The 19,124-nt window shown below is 32.9% G+C and overlaps 1 protein-coding gene across 1 annotated transcript in view; it reads left to right on the top strand.

Annotated features, from left to right (window-relative positions):
- The first annotated feature begins 5,997 nt into the window (after window positions 1–5,997).
- LOC106719643 (neuroligin-4, Y-linked) overlaps window positions 5,998–19,124 on the top strand; it is a 36,427-nt gene continuing 23,300 nt past the window's right edge. Inside the window, exon 1 of the mRNA XM_014514020.2 lies at window positions 5,998–6,194. The gene's annotated coding sequence lies outside the window, so the exon portion shown is untranslated. The remainder of the gene's footprint in view (window positions 6,195–19,124) is intronic.

Raw genomic sequence — 19,124 nt, 5'->3', positions numbered from 1 at the left:
GATTGGTATTATAACTGTAGAGAGAGAGCAATGAACTTCACATTTAAATTTAAATCAAATGCAATTTTATATTTTTCAACATCAGCAGATATCAGCGTATAATTAACAAATAAAGCGAACGTTTGTTACATTTTATGGTGAACATAAAAGAAGCAGACAAATGAAAACGCGTATTATTTGCAACATTGTCTACATTTTAAATTTATTCTTGTCTACATTTGAACAATTATTTGATAATAAGTCGTCAATTTTATATGACACACAATTACGAATAGTCGAGTAGAATTTTTTTATTACAATTTTCTTTTTATTGCGTTCATTAAAAACTGTATGTACCATTACATAATCCATTTTACAATAAGAGTATATTTGTGTATTTTGTGAATAGTAGAGCAATCTATCTTTACTTCAGAATTTTTTATTTACACTTTAAGGAGTTTTAAGCAACAAATATTGATTTCATATTTATTTCTAAAGTAAAATGTATAAAATTAATTAATAATTAAATGGAGTCGCGCCCAAAACACCAATCACCCTTTGTGTAAGAAACATAGCCGCCTATCTGTCAGCATTGTAAAGAAAGATTTACGAGTGTACTGGCGATCGGAAAACGTTCCGACACCGGGAACGGAAACACGGCCTTGTTTCTTTGAATTCGTTTACATAGACGTACAAAATAATTATTTAACACATACAAACTTAGTACCTAATTCCATTTAGCAGCTAACCGCGTTACATGCGCATTATCTATTTCCACCGACGCGACTCCCACTGTTGTAGATAGTTGCAGCCGTGTCGTAGCAAGGAGCATATGGATAATTGGAAATAAGCACTTAAAATATAATCCGTCATTAATAAATACAAAAAGAAGTCTATAATTGAGTAATGATTTTAAATATGAATAAACAAGATTATATATTTTAATACTTAAAAAAAAAATATTCAAACTTTCGTGAGACATTATAATTAACTTATCTAGGAACTTTAACAACAACACCAATGACGCTTTGGTATCAACCTCGTCAACGACGCCGGCGCACCCCGCGCCCCTCGCACCCTCAAGACGCTCCCTAAGAGCGCAGGCGCGCAGTGAGCGAAGGGCCGCGTCCGCGAAATAATACCAGTCCCACTCACCATGTGAATGGCCCCTATGCGCTCGAAACTAGTCGGTGCCGACACTGGACATATGTACGGGAGCGTTTTAGCCGTTCTGATATAAGTTAAAATAAATTATTTAAGATAAGTTAACAAGAATTATTTTATCATTTTAATGAACATAATGACTTTTCTTTAATTTATTCGTAAGTAAAGAAGGTAATTATTGTAGAAGATTGGGTTCTTTCATTCGAACTTTTAGATACGTCAATAAAATAACTAGCAGGCGGCAGTTGCGTTATCACTTTATGTGTTTAAATTTTTAGCCAGGTCTTAATTTGGAGTGCGAATCAGTAATCCCAACAGATTATTTCCATTAAAGAGACGTTTTGAATTGTCGGTGTAAATTATTGCTCCGAAACAATTTATCTTCAGGAATAGGATTTATTGGATTGAATGCTAAAATAATGGGCTGATGGTTTTAAATATTACGTTAAAAATGTTCGCAATTCATTTTACGGTTTCATTAAATTGAGTAAAATTTTTACTACGTGGAATGAATTATGACTCTATGTTTTGAACATTTTCGTGAGTCACTTTCTATTACTACTAGTACTATTGGGATTTTTTTTTTAATTTTCTATTCCACACATTTATACGTTTGACAACTTTGACATCATTTGTTTTAAATTTGGACTCTTTTTTTTAAAAGGACGCCTGAGATGGTTTCTGCCTTAATAAATATAGTGTTTTTTTTTTTTTTTTGTTTAGGAATGAAAATTTTGCTTACTGTTATATTGCTTTTGGTATTAAATTTTTAGCTAAATTCGACTTTAATAATTCCAATTAAGATCGATCCTATCGTATAGCAAATTATGACCACAAAAGCTATATTTTAGCTCGTAAGAATTTTACTATGACAAGTTTTTGACCTAATTACAATGTAAGCGTCAAATGACTTAACCTAAATGGATAAAAAATTAAAGTCCCAGATTATAAATACCCACTAACATATTAGTTTAATCTTAGTAAGCTTCAACAATTTTAGTAAACATATTACCAGTAGTTGGAAAACACGAACATAGCTATCGTGTTACTTACGTCGTGCAATGTCTGCAATCTGCAGTCGCTCGCACCTGTTGATCTTTACTTTGTATCTCTGTACTTATGTAAATCGACTAGCGATACGTTTGTAAAAACGATTTTTATTTTATTTCACTAGTGGTGTTTCTTTTTATAAATAACTTTGTAAGGCGATTTTTTTAAATATAACGGAGAAACGATGACAAAAGTTACAAATCTGGTTATGCTGTTAGAATAGCGTTTTTTTCTTCAACTGCTTCAAAAATATTTATATTCTAATTTTAAATGCTTAGTTATCAAACTGATTATGTATCTTCTATTAATTTTTTTATTTGAAAAATTTAAATAAACTAATTAGAACCGGCTTAACTCAAGTACGATCTTCCGGTGACGCACTGAATGCGAGACACCACGCTACCGCGAAGAACACATACACTCGCCATAAAGATGGACCCCTGATGGGTTCCAAACTAGTCGGTACCGTCACCGGACGTTCAAACGTGAGTTAAGCCGTTCTTTATTAATGTATTATACTATCTTAAGAAAGTTTAAATAATTTGACTTGCACAAAGATTATCCATTTTAAAATGTATAATATATAAATAGGGAGAGGTCCATCAGTTTTTACGGAATTTGCCTGAAGAGATTCTCATTGCATTAATTTGGAAAATAATTCATTCATTTCTACTGGCGCTTGACCCATATTTGGTGACTTTGGCGCAAGTTTGCTGCGAGATTTCATGCTCCGGTTAATTTTTGATTTACTCCGCAAAATCTCGACGTCTTTTGTATTGTTATAGTACCATTTATGTAATATTTATTTGCAGAAGGTTTTTAAGAACATTATATTACTACTGAAACAGAATTAAATTAAAAGGGTAGCCTTTTGAATTACAATTATCTTGTTTGCTTTCAATAAATATTTTTTTTAAGTTAAATTATTCTTGTTTTTTCAAGAATGACTATTTCAAATACGCTAAAATATTTATGGTTAGTTCCTTTTGTTATTTTATAAAAGACTTTGTCTGTTACCTTCTACAAATTTCGATGGTTAAAATTATTTCATAATATTATGTCATAACATTTCATCTACTCGTTCCTAAAACAAAAATATTTAGATGTTCCTAAAAAAAAGAAAAATAGATATCGTATAATTTCATGCATGAAAATTTTCACTGACTTCTTAAAGACAATTTTTTTTTACTTCTTGTCTATGCTTTACCAAATTTACTTAATAAGAAATTTCCATTAAACATAAATTAACCCTTAAAGCAATAAAATTAAGACCATATTTTGTTTAATAACAAATGAAAACATTAAGCAGTGACCACGGAACACGAGTATTATGTTAACAGTTATATTATTCTAAACCTCTATATTAATAATTTCCTGTTATTCTTGTCCATTAAAATCATATTATAACGTTTTATGTACTTTTAAAAATAATATATAAGGACAACGGATCACAATCTTCCTTATATTATATAAAATTCCTTTACATAATATCCACGGCATTTTTTTCTCCTAGTAATATTGTACTTTCCTTAATAACTTAAGAATTTGCTTAAATACGCTTTCTCTAGAAAACTAATTGAACTATAAAATATTTTAACTTAAAATTATGTTAACTTGTTTTTTTTTTTTTTTCAAATTACGATACGATGTTAGCGATCTAAGAAGAAATACAGAAGTTAAATTAAGTAATCATAATCAGGTAAAGAAGTAATTGTCTATTCAACCACCTATAAACTTAAGAACTTAACAGAGAAGAATTTCATAGAACAATAATTCCTGAAACTAGCGCAACTCATGAAACTCACATGGACACTTTATCTTAGAAAATCGTATGATATATTTGAAGTGGAAAAACAGTACAAAGGCACATGTTTATATCCTTGGTTAAAGAAAGATGGCCGGAAAATACAGTAAAGGCTATTAGGCAACGATTTCTCTGCACATGTTGAAGAAAATTCTTACTTTATTACAATAGAAAACAAACCTTATTTTCTAAGTAGTAAGATTCAAGTGTTGTGAAATAATTTTTGAATGAGGGTAGTAAATGTGCTGTCGTAAAAGTACCTTACTGTTTACGATTCTGCGAATACAGTCGGAAACAACCGAAAGGAGACGAATGACTTTAGAATTCAAGAAATATTGAGAAATAAAGTTATAAATAAATTATTACATTTAGTAAAATCTCTTTGCATTTTTAAATAAGGAAATGGTTTTTTATTGTTGACATAAAATTAAATATTTAAATTAACAACGACGAGAACATAAGTAGAGCTAGCATATTATAAAAACAATCAATGTAATATACCGGATCAATCAATCAAATTCAATGTACTAGAGGGCCGGTCTGTCTAGGAATCAATTGTAGCACAAACTTAGGAATAACGAATTAGATCAAACTGAATATGGATTGGATTCAAGACCTAGTAACAAATGATCCATGTCTTTCTGACATCGTATCAATTGACATCATTTGCAATGTAGATGCAGACACGTTACAATACATAACTAGAGTTTTATACATACTAAGATTCTAGAATATTATAGTATATGTTTAAAATAGGAGCGTCAGTTTCTCAGGGTTTAACCAGTCGACTTGTAAACTGCAGGTTCTGAGTTCAAATCCCGAAATGCACCAATGTGTTTTTCGATTTACATGTGTACATTTAACCGACATTCTTACGGTGAAGAAAAATATCGTGATGCTGCACATATCTGCCAAGAAATTCAAAGATATGTGTAAAGTTAACTAAACCGCACTGGGCCAGAGTGGTTGACTTAGGCCTAGTCACCCCTAACTTAGTGTAGATTTCGAGCCCCTCAGTGGGATCGTATAGTGAACTGATGATAAGGTATATTAATACACACCAGCTATGGTAGATGAGCGGTCTCAGATTCAATTTCTACTACCACCGGCTGGCTGTATAGATTAGGATCTCTTATTTATACCTCTAAGTGGAAATAGGTTCTTAAAGTGTAAGGATTTCTTATAGAAATGCAGTTGTATGGTAGATTTTACCGTGTTTATTATTGTTATTTATTTTTGTTCGCCTTAAATAAAATAAATACATAACAGTAATTAGAGAAATATGTGCAGCATTGAATCTAGATATTCTAAAGTGGACAAATAGGATTATGTAACTCCAACGCGCACTCACAAACTGAATCTATGAAATACACAGTAGCGCTACCTCGAGCTCCAAGATAACCGCGTTAGTGGTGACCATAGCTTCGTTAGTAATTACAATGTTTATTTGGATTTCACTGTAATTCAGTTTATTTTACAAAACTATTCCAAAGAGATACACTAAGTAAACATATTAGTGCTCTTGTTAACTTTTTAAGGAACAACTCAACTTATAGAAAACATACGCTTATCTCTAAAGATATTATGAGCAACACTCTAAGTTTGTTTGTATGAATGAACTTGTTTTCAAAGAGTTTTTGTCATCAGCTTTGATTTAGTAACATTTCAACTTAGAAAATATCCATAATAAGACTCATTACTGTTCAAAGAAACATTGTTAGGCCTATAAGCCGATATACTCATAAATCCATAGCATAATACGTGAATTAACTGCGATTTACTGTGGCGACGTTTCAGCGGGACCGTTAACGAGGCCCGAAACGCGCGTGATCTCGTCAAACTTCGTCAGAACTCGTCGTACTTCGTCAGAAATCGTAGTAGTTTCGTCAAAGCTCGTCGTCCCCCGGCGATCCCCGCTCGCATCTTCTGACGAAGCTGCGCGTCCAGACATGCGCACAAACCTCGACATTTCAAACGGCATCAGAGTGGCGATCCGCCCGCCCGTACAACCGCGCCCCGTCGCAGCTATTTATCTCCGACATAACCAACTATAACTGTCGCAAACGTCAATAAGTGACGGACGTCATAGTGTATTTACGATTTGTGAACTTGGAGTGATTTCTGTGCTGTTTAGTGTATGAATTATGTGAATGTGTCAAGACTTTTATGTGTTGGTTAAATCAAGAGTTTCTTAATGGTAAGTAAGCGTTTGATTTATTCTTAAGATGTTTTAAAGTATCTTAAAGTAGATAAGAAGTTGAAAAAATATTTTAAACTTAACACTGTGTGATAGAAATTATGGAGCAGAAAGGTAACATTAATTTTTTTTTAAAGAAAATATTGGTGTTCGTAAAATGGTACATGATCTCATAGCACTCGCCAAGAGGCTCTTTAAACACATCTCTTGTTAATTATTAATCATGAGCCTATGGGATTTAGTTTATACCATATTTATACAGAATTAAACGACAAGAAAGTCTGAAGATTAATACTGTAATAAACTTTAATAATGTTCAACATTTTAACGGTGTTTTATATAATCTTCAAATATATACACAGTAAAATTTTATTTCTAGTCTCATGTAATGTAAAAAAATATTTTTATACTCTGTGGTAAAATTATTAAGAATTTTGGATATATAAATCAATCTATCTTATTGATTGGATCTTATAATGGATTAGAAAATTGAATCGAGCTGTTTTAAATTTCTGGTTAATTTGCGTAAAAAATTTCTTTCACGATTTTGTCTTATTAGGATCTCATTTGAATCTCCTTAGGATCTTACTAGATATATTACCGAATTCATACACATTGTTTATCACAAGCCAATCGCATTGGGGTTTTAAATTGGTCGCCGATAAACAAGTAACGAAAGTTTTTCACACTGATTAGATTTAACATCTTCTATGCATTCATCCGCTTTCTGCAATCATTTTTTTGGTAATTTATTTCAGTATCAATATTATATGTGTAAAAGATTTGTTTGAAATTCATTCATCCATCACAATATTATTAATAAAGGACAATGGGCATTTTGGGCCAACATCTCAACAGTGATGTAGTTCGAAAAAAAAATTTTAAATCTATGGAATAAATGATAATAAAGCAATAAACAAACAAACATGTTGTTTTTTTTCTCTTAAATATAAAACACAACACGCTAATGCTACTAACTCCCATAGTAATTATTATATTTTTAAATGCTCGAAAACACCATGTTCGCACTCGATTTCGACATGGCTGCCATAGTATGAATTAAATAACACCCCATAATCTTTCAAATGGCATGGGTTTCATCACTGTTGAGCATTTAGCCCAGACTCCATACAAATTTGCCCATTGTCCTTTAAGTTTAAGACATAGTTTTAAATATAGAAAACAAACTTATTAACTATGTCATTAAATCTATGTATCTACAATATTTTACAATAGGGTAAATCGAAACGATGTGAAGGCGTATGTTTCAAGGATCATCTAAAATCCGATAATTTTGAACCCTCATTTATCATATTTCAATGGATAAATTGAAGTGGAATTGCAACCGATATATGAACCTTAAAAATATATAGAACGAATGAAGTATAACATAGGATATATAATATAAAATCGGAGTAAACAAATATGTTGAAAAAGAAAATGATTGATTAGTTCCATGAAGATGGAGCGATGTTATACAACCAACATAAGAATAACGTGACTTTAACAATACAACAGGAATAAAAGCCATTAACATTAAAGTTCCTACATATTCCGACCGTTATTTCAAACATTTATTACAATACAAAGCGTGACCACATAATTCATTAACTTCATTCGAGATTTAATTTATTTTCACATATACAAATTCTGATATTAATTCTAAAATTGAATTTATTTATTGAATCGTAATGATTTATTATTAATGTTACAAAATTAAATATATTTTACAATTTAATTTTCAAATTCTTTTTACATTTGTTTTTTAAGGTAGGTTACATTGTACAAATTGCATTAAAAGTAAAACAAAAAAATACCATGACGACACATTGAACTAATACATTTTGTAAAAAGTATTTATAACAATAAATAAATATTTAAACTTAGTGATACTTTGAATACTCAAATTTATTCTGAGTATTGCTAGAAGTAGCACTGAATAAGTTACTCATAAAATATAAGAAGTAAACTTTGCCTCGGTACTGCCTTGGCTATTGAATAAATAAAATGTTTGTTCGAGTATCACTACCAGGCGAAATCACTTGTTATTTTTATTGAGTCCAAGAAGTCTAAATGTATTTACATTTAAAGAGATAAGCCTATTGTGCGTAGCCTCTGTAAATACGAATGGATTCTCAATGTATCAGAACCTTTTATACTATACGAAGGTTGAACCAACGTTACTTTTAAGTTAGGGTAATATCAGAAGGATTTTGCGTATTCATATTAAAGTCGCAATTGAAAGCAGCTTTAATAATTTTAAATTAATATCTCTTTTAAAATATGTTGTTATCGCTGTATTGTCAAAGATAAAATAGACAGGGATGACGATATGATTTATAGAAAGAAAGAAAAATTATTACTGAAATTAAAGTACACAATGTCTGCTTTATTTTATGTTCTTGATCTTTGATGAAATATATTAGGTCCTTACATATGAAATTGGCGTTTTTCGTACTGGCCACTTTAATCACGAATTTCTCCTCTTTGGTAAGGAATTCCAAATTCAAATTTGTACAGCTGTAGACTCGTGTATTTGTGGTTCGATGACCGTCATTCATTTGTTTTTTTTCTTCTGTTTTTTTCTGTTTGCGTCACTCATTTTACAAAATGGAAAACTTAAAATATCGCATTATTTACGAGTACGAGTTCCGCCGTGGCACTAGTGCTGCGGAAACGACTCGAAGGGTGAATGATGTGTATAGCGGTAGTGTTGCAAAAGAAAACACAGTTCGTTTTTGGTGCCAACGTTTTCGTTCTGGATATTTCGATCTGCAGAACAAGCCCCGTGGACGGCCTGAGACTCAAGTTGATAATGAAGAGTTGAAGGCTATTGTGGAAGCAGATCCATCGCAAACCACGTCCAAGTTAGCTGCAGGCTGCGATGTTAGTGATAAAACTGTTTTAATTCACTTGAAGCAAATTGGCAAGATTAAAAAGCTTGAAAGGTGGGTACCTCACGAATTGACTGAAGCAAACCGGCAAACGCGCGTCGACTGTTGCGTTACAATACTAAACCGGCACAATAATGAAGGTATTTTAAACCGAATCATTACCTGTGATGAAAAATGGGTTCTTTACGATAATCGGAAGCGCTCAGCGCAATGGTTGGATCCTGGCCAGCCAGCCAAATCCTGCCCCAAGCGAAAATTAACCCCAAAAAAGTTACTTGTAAGCGTTTGGTGGACTAGTGTCGGTATTGTTCATTACAGTTTTCTCAAATCTGGCCAGACTATTACGGCTGATGTCTATTGTCAGCAATTGCAAACCATGATGGAAAAGCTAGCGGCTAAACAACCTAGGCTGGTCAATCGCTCCACGCCACTGCTGCTTCACGACAACGCTAGACCACACACTGCGCAACAGACGGCTACTAAATTAGAAGAGCTTCAATTGGAAAGTCTAAGACATCCTCCGTACTCCCCGGACCTTGCTCCAACAGATTACCATTTTTTTCGAAATTTGGATAACTTCTTGCAAGGGAAAAAATTTAACTCCGATGGGGCAGTCCAAATCGCCTTCAAAGATTTTATTGATTCCCGTCCGACTGGTTCTTTTAGTAAAGGGATCAATGAACTACCTATGAGATGGCAAAAGTGCATAGAAAACAATGGTTCATACTTTGAATAATTAAATATATTGTATTAAAAAATATTCGACTTTTTGTTCCTCCCATACAAAACACCAATTTCATATGTAAGGACCTAATATTTCAATAAATGTCGTCAAGCAAGATTAAAGCGATACAAAATTGTCTTTAATCGCAACCCAATAATACTTTCTCCGAAACGTTTACTTTAAAAACACTTTTCAAGTGACATTAAAGCACAAGCGTCACGTTTCATTTAACACGACGAAAATATTTTCACTTCATGAAACGACTTTGGCCGTTTGACGCCATCATTTTTGACGATCAATTTGACGCGGCCATTTGATGTTGCTTGCAGCTGCGCAAAGTGCTTATAGCGTTAGTTGAGTGAAGCTAAGTTTTAGTTCAACGTCGTATATTGCAGACATTTTAAACCAAACACTAGGTACGTTTATAACTACAGTCACTACTTAGTTATTTAACAGGTAATTGAGATACGAAGTTGATCACTTTCGTAACAATAGAGTCACATGACAAACTGAAATTTGTCCTTTGGTCGTACCCCTTTGATTCACAAGTTAGTTAGACTAGAAGAAAACTGAAAGAATAGCAGCTTTAAGTGCCGGTATTAATTGGTCAATCTAAATCCTAGAAATCCTAGTCAATAATCCACCAAGTCTTTCCTTTCCTTTTAACTACCTCGTCCAATCTTTCTCTCCATGATATTTTTTGTATCAGTAATTGTTACATTGCTCGTATACATATTTTCCTTGCATTCCCGTAACTCATATTCTCGTGGTAATCCACGCACCTCGTTACCCCACATACCCTATCAATCGATATTCGCCGGCACTCTGTTTTTATGAAATTACGAGTCTCCCCTTCCTGACTTTACTACGTTATATGTAATATTATCTCCCCGGTGACATGTCGACATCGAGAGTATGAACATTTTACTCAAAATGTCATATGTCTGCACCGAGACCGGTGAATTTTGCTGCAGCATTTCTTGTTTGTTTCGTTTTCGTGTTTGTGTTCTGTAAAGTGTATTGATATTAAGTTACGAACGTACAACAACTATGTTGAAAATGTGAAATATTATTTTGTAACAAGCTTTGAAATGTATTGGTACATGTTTTTTTGACTATTCCATCAGTTTAATAATTACAACTATAGTCAAACAAGGATATATGAGCAGTTGAGAATGGCGCTACTGCCGTGGTAAGTTCTGTCGGAAAAAATGAAAACCTACATGGGCATCTAAAATGGCATAAAAAGAAAAAAGTACACGCTACAGTACGAAAAGTATTTACTAAATTTTTTTAACGTAAACAGGGGGGGGGGGGGCGCTAGTGAGATGTCTTAATTTAATTTGCCTTATGATCACTGGGTTCCATATCCTTGTCGTTCTACTCTGTTTCAATTACACAGTTTGATCTCTCATGTCATCTCATGCACCAAAAATTTGAATCGAAACTACATCAAACATTAAATCTACCTTCAAACAAATTTCGACACTGCTTTGAATACTGGCTAATAGAGCAAATTGTTACTGGCTAACAGGGATCACTATCACACTTGATATGTCTGAAAAAAAAAAGTTATTTTTAAATGAATAACAAAATATAAAAGTTAAAATTCAAAGCGTTCAAGTCGACATTACAATCTCAAATCATCTTCAGTTGTCGCTACAAAAAGTCTGAAAAAGATATTCCGTTACTTCACTGTTGTCAACACAATTTCTTTGTTGGTTATTGTTGTTGGCGTCAAAACGGTTTGCTTTCATGTTGTCGCTTTGTTATTTCTCAACACTGTTAGGCGGCCCCTAACAACTTCCAATATCAATTTGTCACATAGCGGAGAGAATTTCGTGTTCTCTGTATTGCATCTTCATTGTTTGTAGTTGGCAACAGCTAAATTGATATTTCGAAAATGAAAGGTTCTTAAGTAATTGTTTTCGCTGAGCTTACATTTACAACAAAAATTTAATAAGTCATTTTATCAAAAAAGGATAGTGTAAATTTATTAATTTGGATTGAAAATGTTCACCGTAATTCCGTTGATTGGGTGGTCAGAGAAATGGTGGCCTGTATTGGTCGAATAACGAACTACGAATTGGGATTCGGATATGGTCTACATATAACAATCATCTGTTAAAATTAGTGCTGGTTTCTAGGAAAAATTAAAAACAGATTTCTGGAAATCTCGTATTAATTTAATCGTATACCATATTAATTTCGTCAGTAGAAATATGGCTTGCATTTTGTAATTTCACTAGATTTTTACAACATTAAATTTCTGGGCGGAATCACTGACGCGACATTTGGAGAGGTTTGGAGTAGTCATGGTCACGGGGTTACTGAGGTGTTTATCGCGGTGGGGTCATGGCCGCGCCACCTGACGGAACAATTTTAAAATATGCGGTAAAAATTATCGTATCATTGTATTATTTTTACTGCACTTGTCAAAGACGTAAATAAGATTTTAAAGTGGTAGACGTCTGCAAAAACAAAATCACTAATTGGCCGGCTCACCCTGTGAAATACCGCGACCACGACAGAAGTGACGTGGAAGCAATTTCGCATATCGTCTGATGAGTGTGTTGAGGCCTATTTTTAGGTATCTTTCCCTTTTCATCCTTTTCTTATAAGGAAGGGAGGGGAAGGGGAAGTGGATTTGACGATCAAGGTAATTGTGTAGGAAAGAATATATATCCCCTATATATCCTCTTTCTGTGCCTACCCTCCTCTGTCGATTAAAAGTAGGTAAAGCATCTGCAATTGAAAATGTCTGGGGGCAATAGTCGTTTCGCTATTTAGGCGTATTCGTGAAGCCGCTTGCTCGTTTGCCGCCTTATCATATAAAAAGATCTGTTACAGACAGTATTGCCTATCCTTGGAAAGCATTGCTCCTTAATCCTTAACGTAGCACCAATTTTCGCAATAAAATTATCAATTTCGTGTTCTAAATTTTGAATACTATATCCATTAACCAGTATTTGTTATCACACTGGTTTCAAAATCCGCTGTTTTACGATACGCGGATTTTCGGGTTAACAGTGCAATAGATTATTAAATACCACGCGTGCCCTGGTACCATTATATTTTATTTAGGATGTTGAAAAAACTACTACGCAAAATATTGACTATTGTTGAAAACACTTTGATTACTTTGTAAATGATTCTATCAACATTAAAAAACTTTTAACTGCCAATAACAGTGAAACTTGCTTTGTGGAAAATGACTCGTTCGTTGCGTGTTTGAAACTATTCATTAATTCTACATTTGATTTCATGAGACCTAAAAATGTTACTTTCGATTTTTACAATTGCGAAAGCAATTTGTAAGTTTTAATGGGCCAAATGAATTACAGTTCAGGTTAAACATTAATGATATGGTACAATGGTTTGAATGTTTATTGCTATTATTTAACTCATTGTGAATTTTAAACAGCGGTTGAGTCACGTAGCTATTTCTGTGTCAACTGTTTAAATAAAAATGGAAATAAAGCTATTTTTACAACAAGCTTATAGACCTAGTGTGCAATATAATGCAGCAATCTGGTGACAATAAATGATTTTTTCTATCTTTCTTTCAATCTATTGTTGATTGTAGATGGATTGCCTTTAACATGTTTTTTTACTTTTTAAGATATTATAACGTGATAGACGAGTATGTGGCCATCCCGATTCGCCAAATGGCGAGGCGACCGTTGCCCATAGACATCCGAAATCTGCACGGTACCTTTAATCGACGGAAGAAGAGACACATCGAGAGAGAAAATTTCCCCTACGTCAAATCCACTTCCCCTTCATATCCTTTTTTATATCAAAAGCATGGGAAAAAAGGGTGATTAAAATTAGGCTTCCGGTCTGGTATTAAATAGAAAGGTACAATTCACTTTCAATATCGGGCTTAATCTAGTACTAGAAAGCTTTTCAACAATCGGATGACGTATATATTTTATAATCAAACTTGTTCTTCACTCCGAAGCAAAACTACGTAAGCGTAGACTTATGACGTAAGCAGAAGGGTTTGATACTGCTATACCTACTGAGAGCGAACTTTGCCGGCTTTAAACATACGAGTACGTGCAAAAGTAAATACATAGCACGAGTAAGTTAGTGGATTTGCTGCGTCATCTTATTCACTGCGACTTACCAACTATCAAGCTTCGGTTTTAGGAATTAGTGCTTGTGATATATTTTGTAACTAGAAATTAAAGTGTAATATAACTGATACTTAACTTGCACTAAGTTTCTTTTCGCTTTTGTCAGTGTTTCTGGTATTGGTGAATAAAAAAACAATTGTTTTCATTTGAAAGGAGCAATTCAAGTTAAAATTGTTGGCTTATATTTTTTTGCCAGATAAGTGGACCCAGGAAGGATTTTTTGTACAAAAAAATAAAATCATAAGTCACATAAAATGGTATGAAAAAGTATCATAAAGTACTTGTCCTTGAGTGGAAAATCTCATTTTTATTACAGTTTAAAAAATTGAATAGATTAACCTATAAAATAATTAAATTGTCCATTTGACATAACTAAAAAAGAAGAAATGTGGAGTAGTGTTCCAGGTTTGGAATACTTGACTCTTAGGTCAAGCGTTACAAAAAGAGCTACTGTCCCATTCACTAAAAGAATAATAAAAGGGTAATAAATTCGAAATAAAAATGAAATTTAACAAAACCTCGCGACAAAAAAAAATCTTCAGAAATTAATTAAGATCGTAAAAACTTTTGTGCAGAAAAATGCGGCAACATTTCTGAGTACGGCTTTTGTTAGTGGAATTCTGAAAAGTACTGCAAAAGTTTTGCGTAATACATTTCACTACAAAATGCTATCAAGTAATGTCTACTTTCTATTGAAGCTTCGTAGTCATATACAACAATAATTATTGCGGACAAACGTTAGCTTTCCTTATTATTTCCACTCTATATAAAGTCGGCACTAAAGATCTTCCAATTTATTGACATTCATCCCTTAAACACTCCATGTCATAAGCAATTCGTTCTTTATCTAAATACTAGAGGTATTTAGAAAGAGCTGCCTTTTCCATGTTGTTTGCAAAAATTTTCCTTCCCAAAAGCTAAAATTGTATCCGTATGAATATCGCAATGTAAAAGGGCTTTTCTATCAATGCAGTATGTAACTTTGTTATGTCCGAAATAGAGTGACCGGTCGCATGATATAGGTCAGTTGCTCTGTGCGCTCTAATCGATTGATCTGTGTCTCCAGCTCAACGGTTCCGTGTTAATACTGCGGTGCTTACGTGATGAGCATTTGTTTAACGCTCTTCTATTAGATCATTGTAGACGTGAGTGACGTCAGTTGCAATGGTTACTCCATTAACGGTTGACAGTAAAATATTGTAAGGAAACCTGGATTTATTGATTTATACTGTATGACTACAAGATATTTTATTACTGTAATAAAAAATAACTGACTTTTAATGTATTTTATCTCTCCATAATATTCGGTATCCATTGTATCGTAACTGGTGCTAAAAATTATCACATTACGCTGAATAGAATACGCTATGGGCAGTTTTTATACATTTAGATTTGGATCAAAGGCGTGAAAGTGTAGTATATTTTATAGGTGTGATATAAAAGGGACATCACCTATGGAGGTATTGAAAGGCTCCAATTTGCCACGATTCGTATCACGCATCGCTTTTGTGGTCGCCGCGCTGTGATCTCATTCATGAAATCCAATATCTTTGCCGGTAGGCGGTTTCACAAAAGTTGGATCCTTTATCATAGGAATATTTTACGCTTTCTATTCTGTAGTTAACACGTACTGCCTTTATCTTAAGTTGCTTCATAGAGATTTTTTCTGTTATAAAGTCTGCAGATGTAATTGAAACAAAATAATATTTTTCTATACAAATACCTACGAAGTATGTCGTTAATTAGAATTATGGTCTTCTAGTATCAATTTAAAAATTAGTTTCTCGTTACTGACTAAGCTTTGATTACTGTATGTAATAATTTGGCTTTTTATCACCTTAAAAAATTGATTGAACTGCCTTAAGCAAATTTACGTTATAAAACAAATGAAAACGGACTTAGTTATTGAGTAAGACCAAAAAAACTTTCAAATATATGTATTAAAATGTCAACGAAATTTGGTAGGTAAATAAAATATGTTGCAGGAAATTAAGTCGACATTCAGGAACGAACATGTTTCCGCAACATCCACGTACTCAATCCGCGACAAGATTATTTTGACACGAATATTATTTTATTCTGTCACCAGTAATAAGTTTTTTTAACAACAATAGTGATTTATACTGCATCAATATTTTAATATTTTAAATTATTAATGGTTTATTTGCAGACTAAAACCAGAAATAGACTGAACAGTTCATATGCATTGTGTAATAATAATTTTGCATTTAAATATAAGGCCCTTTGTACATAAGGCAATGTAGATCTTGGCGATTTTAGTCGCTAAGTGACTACATGTAACATGTAATATAATGTCGGTTCGCAGACAGCGCGCTTCACCCATATTTCTATTTATCGCTCGCAACATGTTTGTCAAGATCGTCGTGAGAAAAGCAATTTCAAAAATGGTGGAGCAAATCTAAACAGTTGTCATGTAGTCGCTACATTGCCCTGTGTACGAAGGGCCTAAGACCATAGATTGAAAACTTGATAACCGGTGTGCTAATGACGTGATTTTCTCAAATATATGTTTGGCAAAATATAGTTTACTAGTCATGACATAAAATCATGTTAAGTGCAAAATGTTTACCTCCAACAACCCTATTAAAGTTATAACGTAAAAGCTATTATAAGCAAGAGATTACAGAAGGAAAACTTTACGCCTTCAGTCATAAACTTTTATTACAACAAGTTTTTTAAACATGTTGTAGTTCCAACGAGGAATTATTCAACATTTCCTTTAAGATTAGCATAAGTTAGTAAACATTTTTCGTACTAGTACAATCAAGTGCAACCGTTTACTGTTATAACCGTTAACCGTTTTTCGTTTAACTGTGATCGTGAAAGTACTTAAGACAGACAAACACGTGACTAATGATATGTAGGTAAATTAAAACATTTTAAAAACTCAAATTCAATTTGTATGTACGCAAACTTTTGTTACGTCACACGCAGCGTGCCGGATTCGCGTCCGCTCTGACCTGGATCTGTCGCACAATAACAGCGTTTCCCCTTTAATAGTTTTTAATTAACGTGAAGTCGGACGCACTGGGTTTTTTTCAATTTTAACATGTACAATTAATTGTCAAAACGAGGATGTGAAAGTCAATGCTCGCGCGTCGAAAACGCTAAATGATTTTTTTAAGCTCGAATAAAAATATATAAAATAAATGTTTTGAAGCTGGACAAAACTTCAAATTAATCCCGATTTATTGTGAAAGTGTACTTAAAATGTTTCTTGCATGTATTCGATTTTTGTATTTACTCTAATTATGACTTTATTCCTTTCAACTTTTAAAATTCCACGAGTCTTTGACGGTTGTAAGAAAAACATGAGAATCTTTAGTTGCCTAGTTCATATACTCCTAGCAAACCAACTTAATAACACTGAAATAAGACTGCAGTATTATTTCTCAACAGCAAATTCCTTATTAAGCAGAAAAATGTGTTTTGTTACGTGTATTTCTGTAAAGTCCCGTTCTCAATATTACTTTATTCTCGCACTAACATAAAAATTACGCTCTATATAATAAAGTAGTCTCATGATAGTTGTATAGGAATGAACCTATTGTTGGTTTGTTTAGAGTTGAATGGAGTCTTACAACATTTGATACGAATTTATATTAAAGTTTAAAGTTGTATGCAACATTGAAAGTGCAGTTTTCACGGCATTGCGGCAGCTGGTTACATCACGTGTCCACACAAGTTCAGACACATTAGGTGATAGCGACACTTTGTACTAAACGTTAACGCCTTGCCAGTTAAAAGCTTCCAGCTGGGTTTTAAACGAATTTGTTAATAAAAATATATTTAGATATGTTTTTTATTTATTTTTTAAAAGTATTTCATAAGTTTTGATTCAAAATAAAATAAAGAATTTGTGTCAAAAGTTATTACCTTAACGTTAATAATGACGATTGACATAATTTTGAAAATCAATTTTCGCTTTAACTAAATTAATACAAGTATGCATAATCCTGTGTCACTTACAGTCTTTGTTAATTTGTCTTTTTAGGATATTACGAAATATCAGGAGTAAATTGAGTTACTTGAAACTCCATTAAACCTTAATTTACTTTAAATAAAGTGATGAAAATATGTTATAATTGCGACACTGAGTCGTTTAGTGTAGTATCAATGAACACTAAGGGTTTCCCCTGACCAATTTGACTCTGAGTATGATTGTATGACATGATGTTTAGGTTAGTTGTATATTAAATAGTGGTTCTTGAAATTTAAATATGAAATTAGACCTATTTGACCTGAAAACTCATCCTAGCCATAGGTCGCAGTGAAGGCCGCAATTTCCTGGTGGCTAGGTCGTGTCACAACTCACATTCCGCCGCAGACAAAGCTCGCTGCTTTAATTTAAACGTTATCTTTGCCACCAGAGACTCGCTCAACGAAACATTAATCAAATATTTGAACGAAACTCTTTTATAGTTTTATTAAACGGAAGAAACTTGTGGATTATTTCCTGGTGAAGCAAGTAATTATAAAGTTTCTCCACGTGCTTTCATGCTGTCTAATTTATTGACAATCTTACGACAAAGTCTCGACATGAAACAGGATGACAGAAAACAAACAAAGCAGGATCGCTAGTAATCTTCTTTATCTATAAAAAACTTTCTGTTTAAATAAATATTATATTCAAATAATTCTTAGGCTAAGGTAGAAAATAATAATTTAGTTTTATTCCTTTAACAAGAAAAAAAACTGTTTAAACGTCTAGTGTCATCCACTACAAGTTTGAAACTATTTATAGTGAAGAGTTTGAACTAGTAATAGGAGTTTATTAACTGACATTTTTTTCTAACAAACTAGAAGTTTATTGTGTATTTTGCATCAACAAAATTAAGTTTGAAAAAAATTACCTTTACGCCACATTGGGTGACTTTATATTTCCTAAATTGCTTTGGCATTCATCAAACTTTTTCAGATACACACTTTATTGCTTATAGAAATTGGTCTTTTTTATGACTTCTTAAAGAAAAGTGGTTACGAATCACCGTGCCCAGATTTTTATGTCTCTGACGTATTCTGAAAAGTACTACATTATTTCCTCCATTTCAACAGTATTTTTGAAAACCAAATAATCAAAAGCATTATTTTACAATTTTTAAGCAATGGAATCCTTAGCTAAGAAATGTGAATTTCTTTCAACGACTTT

Source organism: Papilio machaon, chromosome 3 (genome assembly GCF_912999745.1).
Source record: "Papilio machaon chromosome 3, ilPapMach1.1, whole genome shotgun sequence".
In the NCBI taxonomy this organism is placed as follows: Eukaryota; Metazoa; Arthropoda; class Insecta; order Lepidoptera; family Papilionidae; genus Papilio; species Papilio machaon.
Note: the sequence above shows the minus strand (reverse complement) of the source record. Positions and strands in the feature narration are given on the sequence as shown.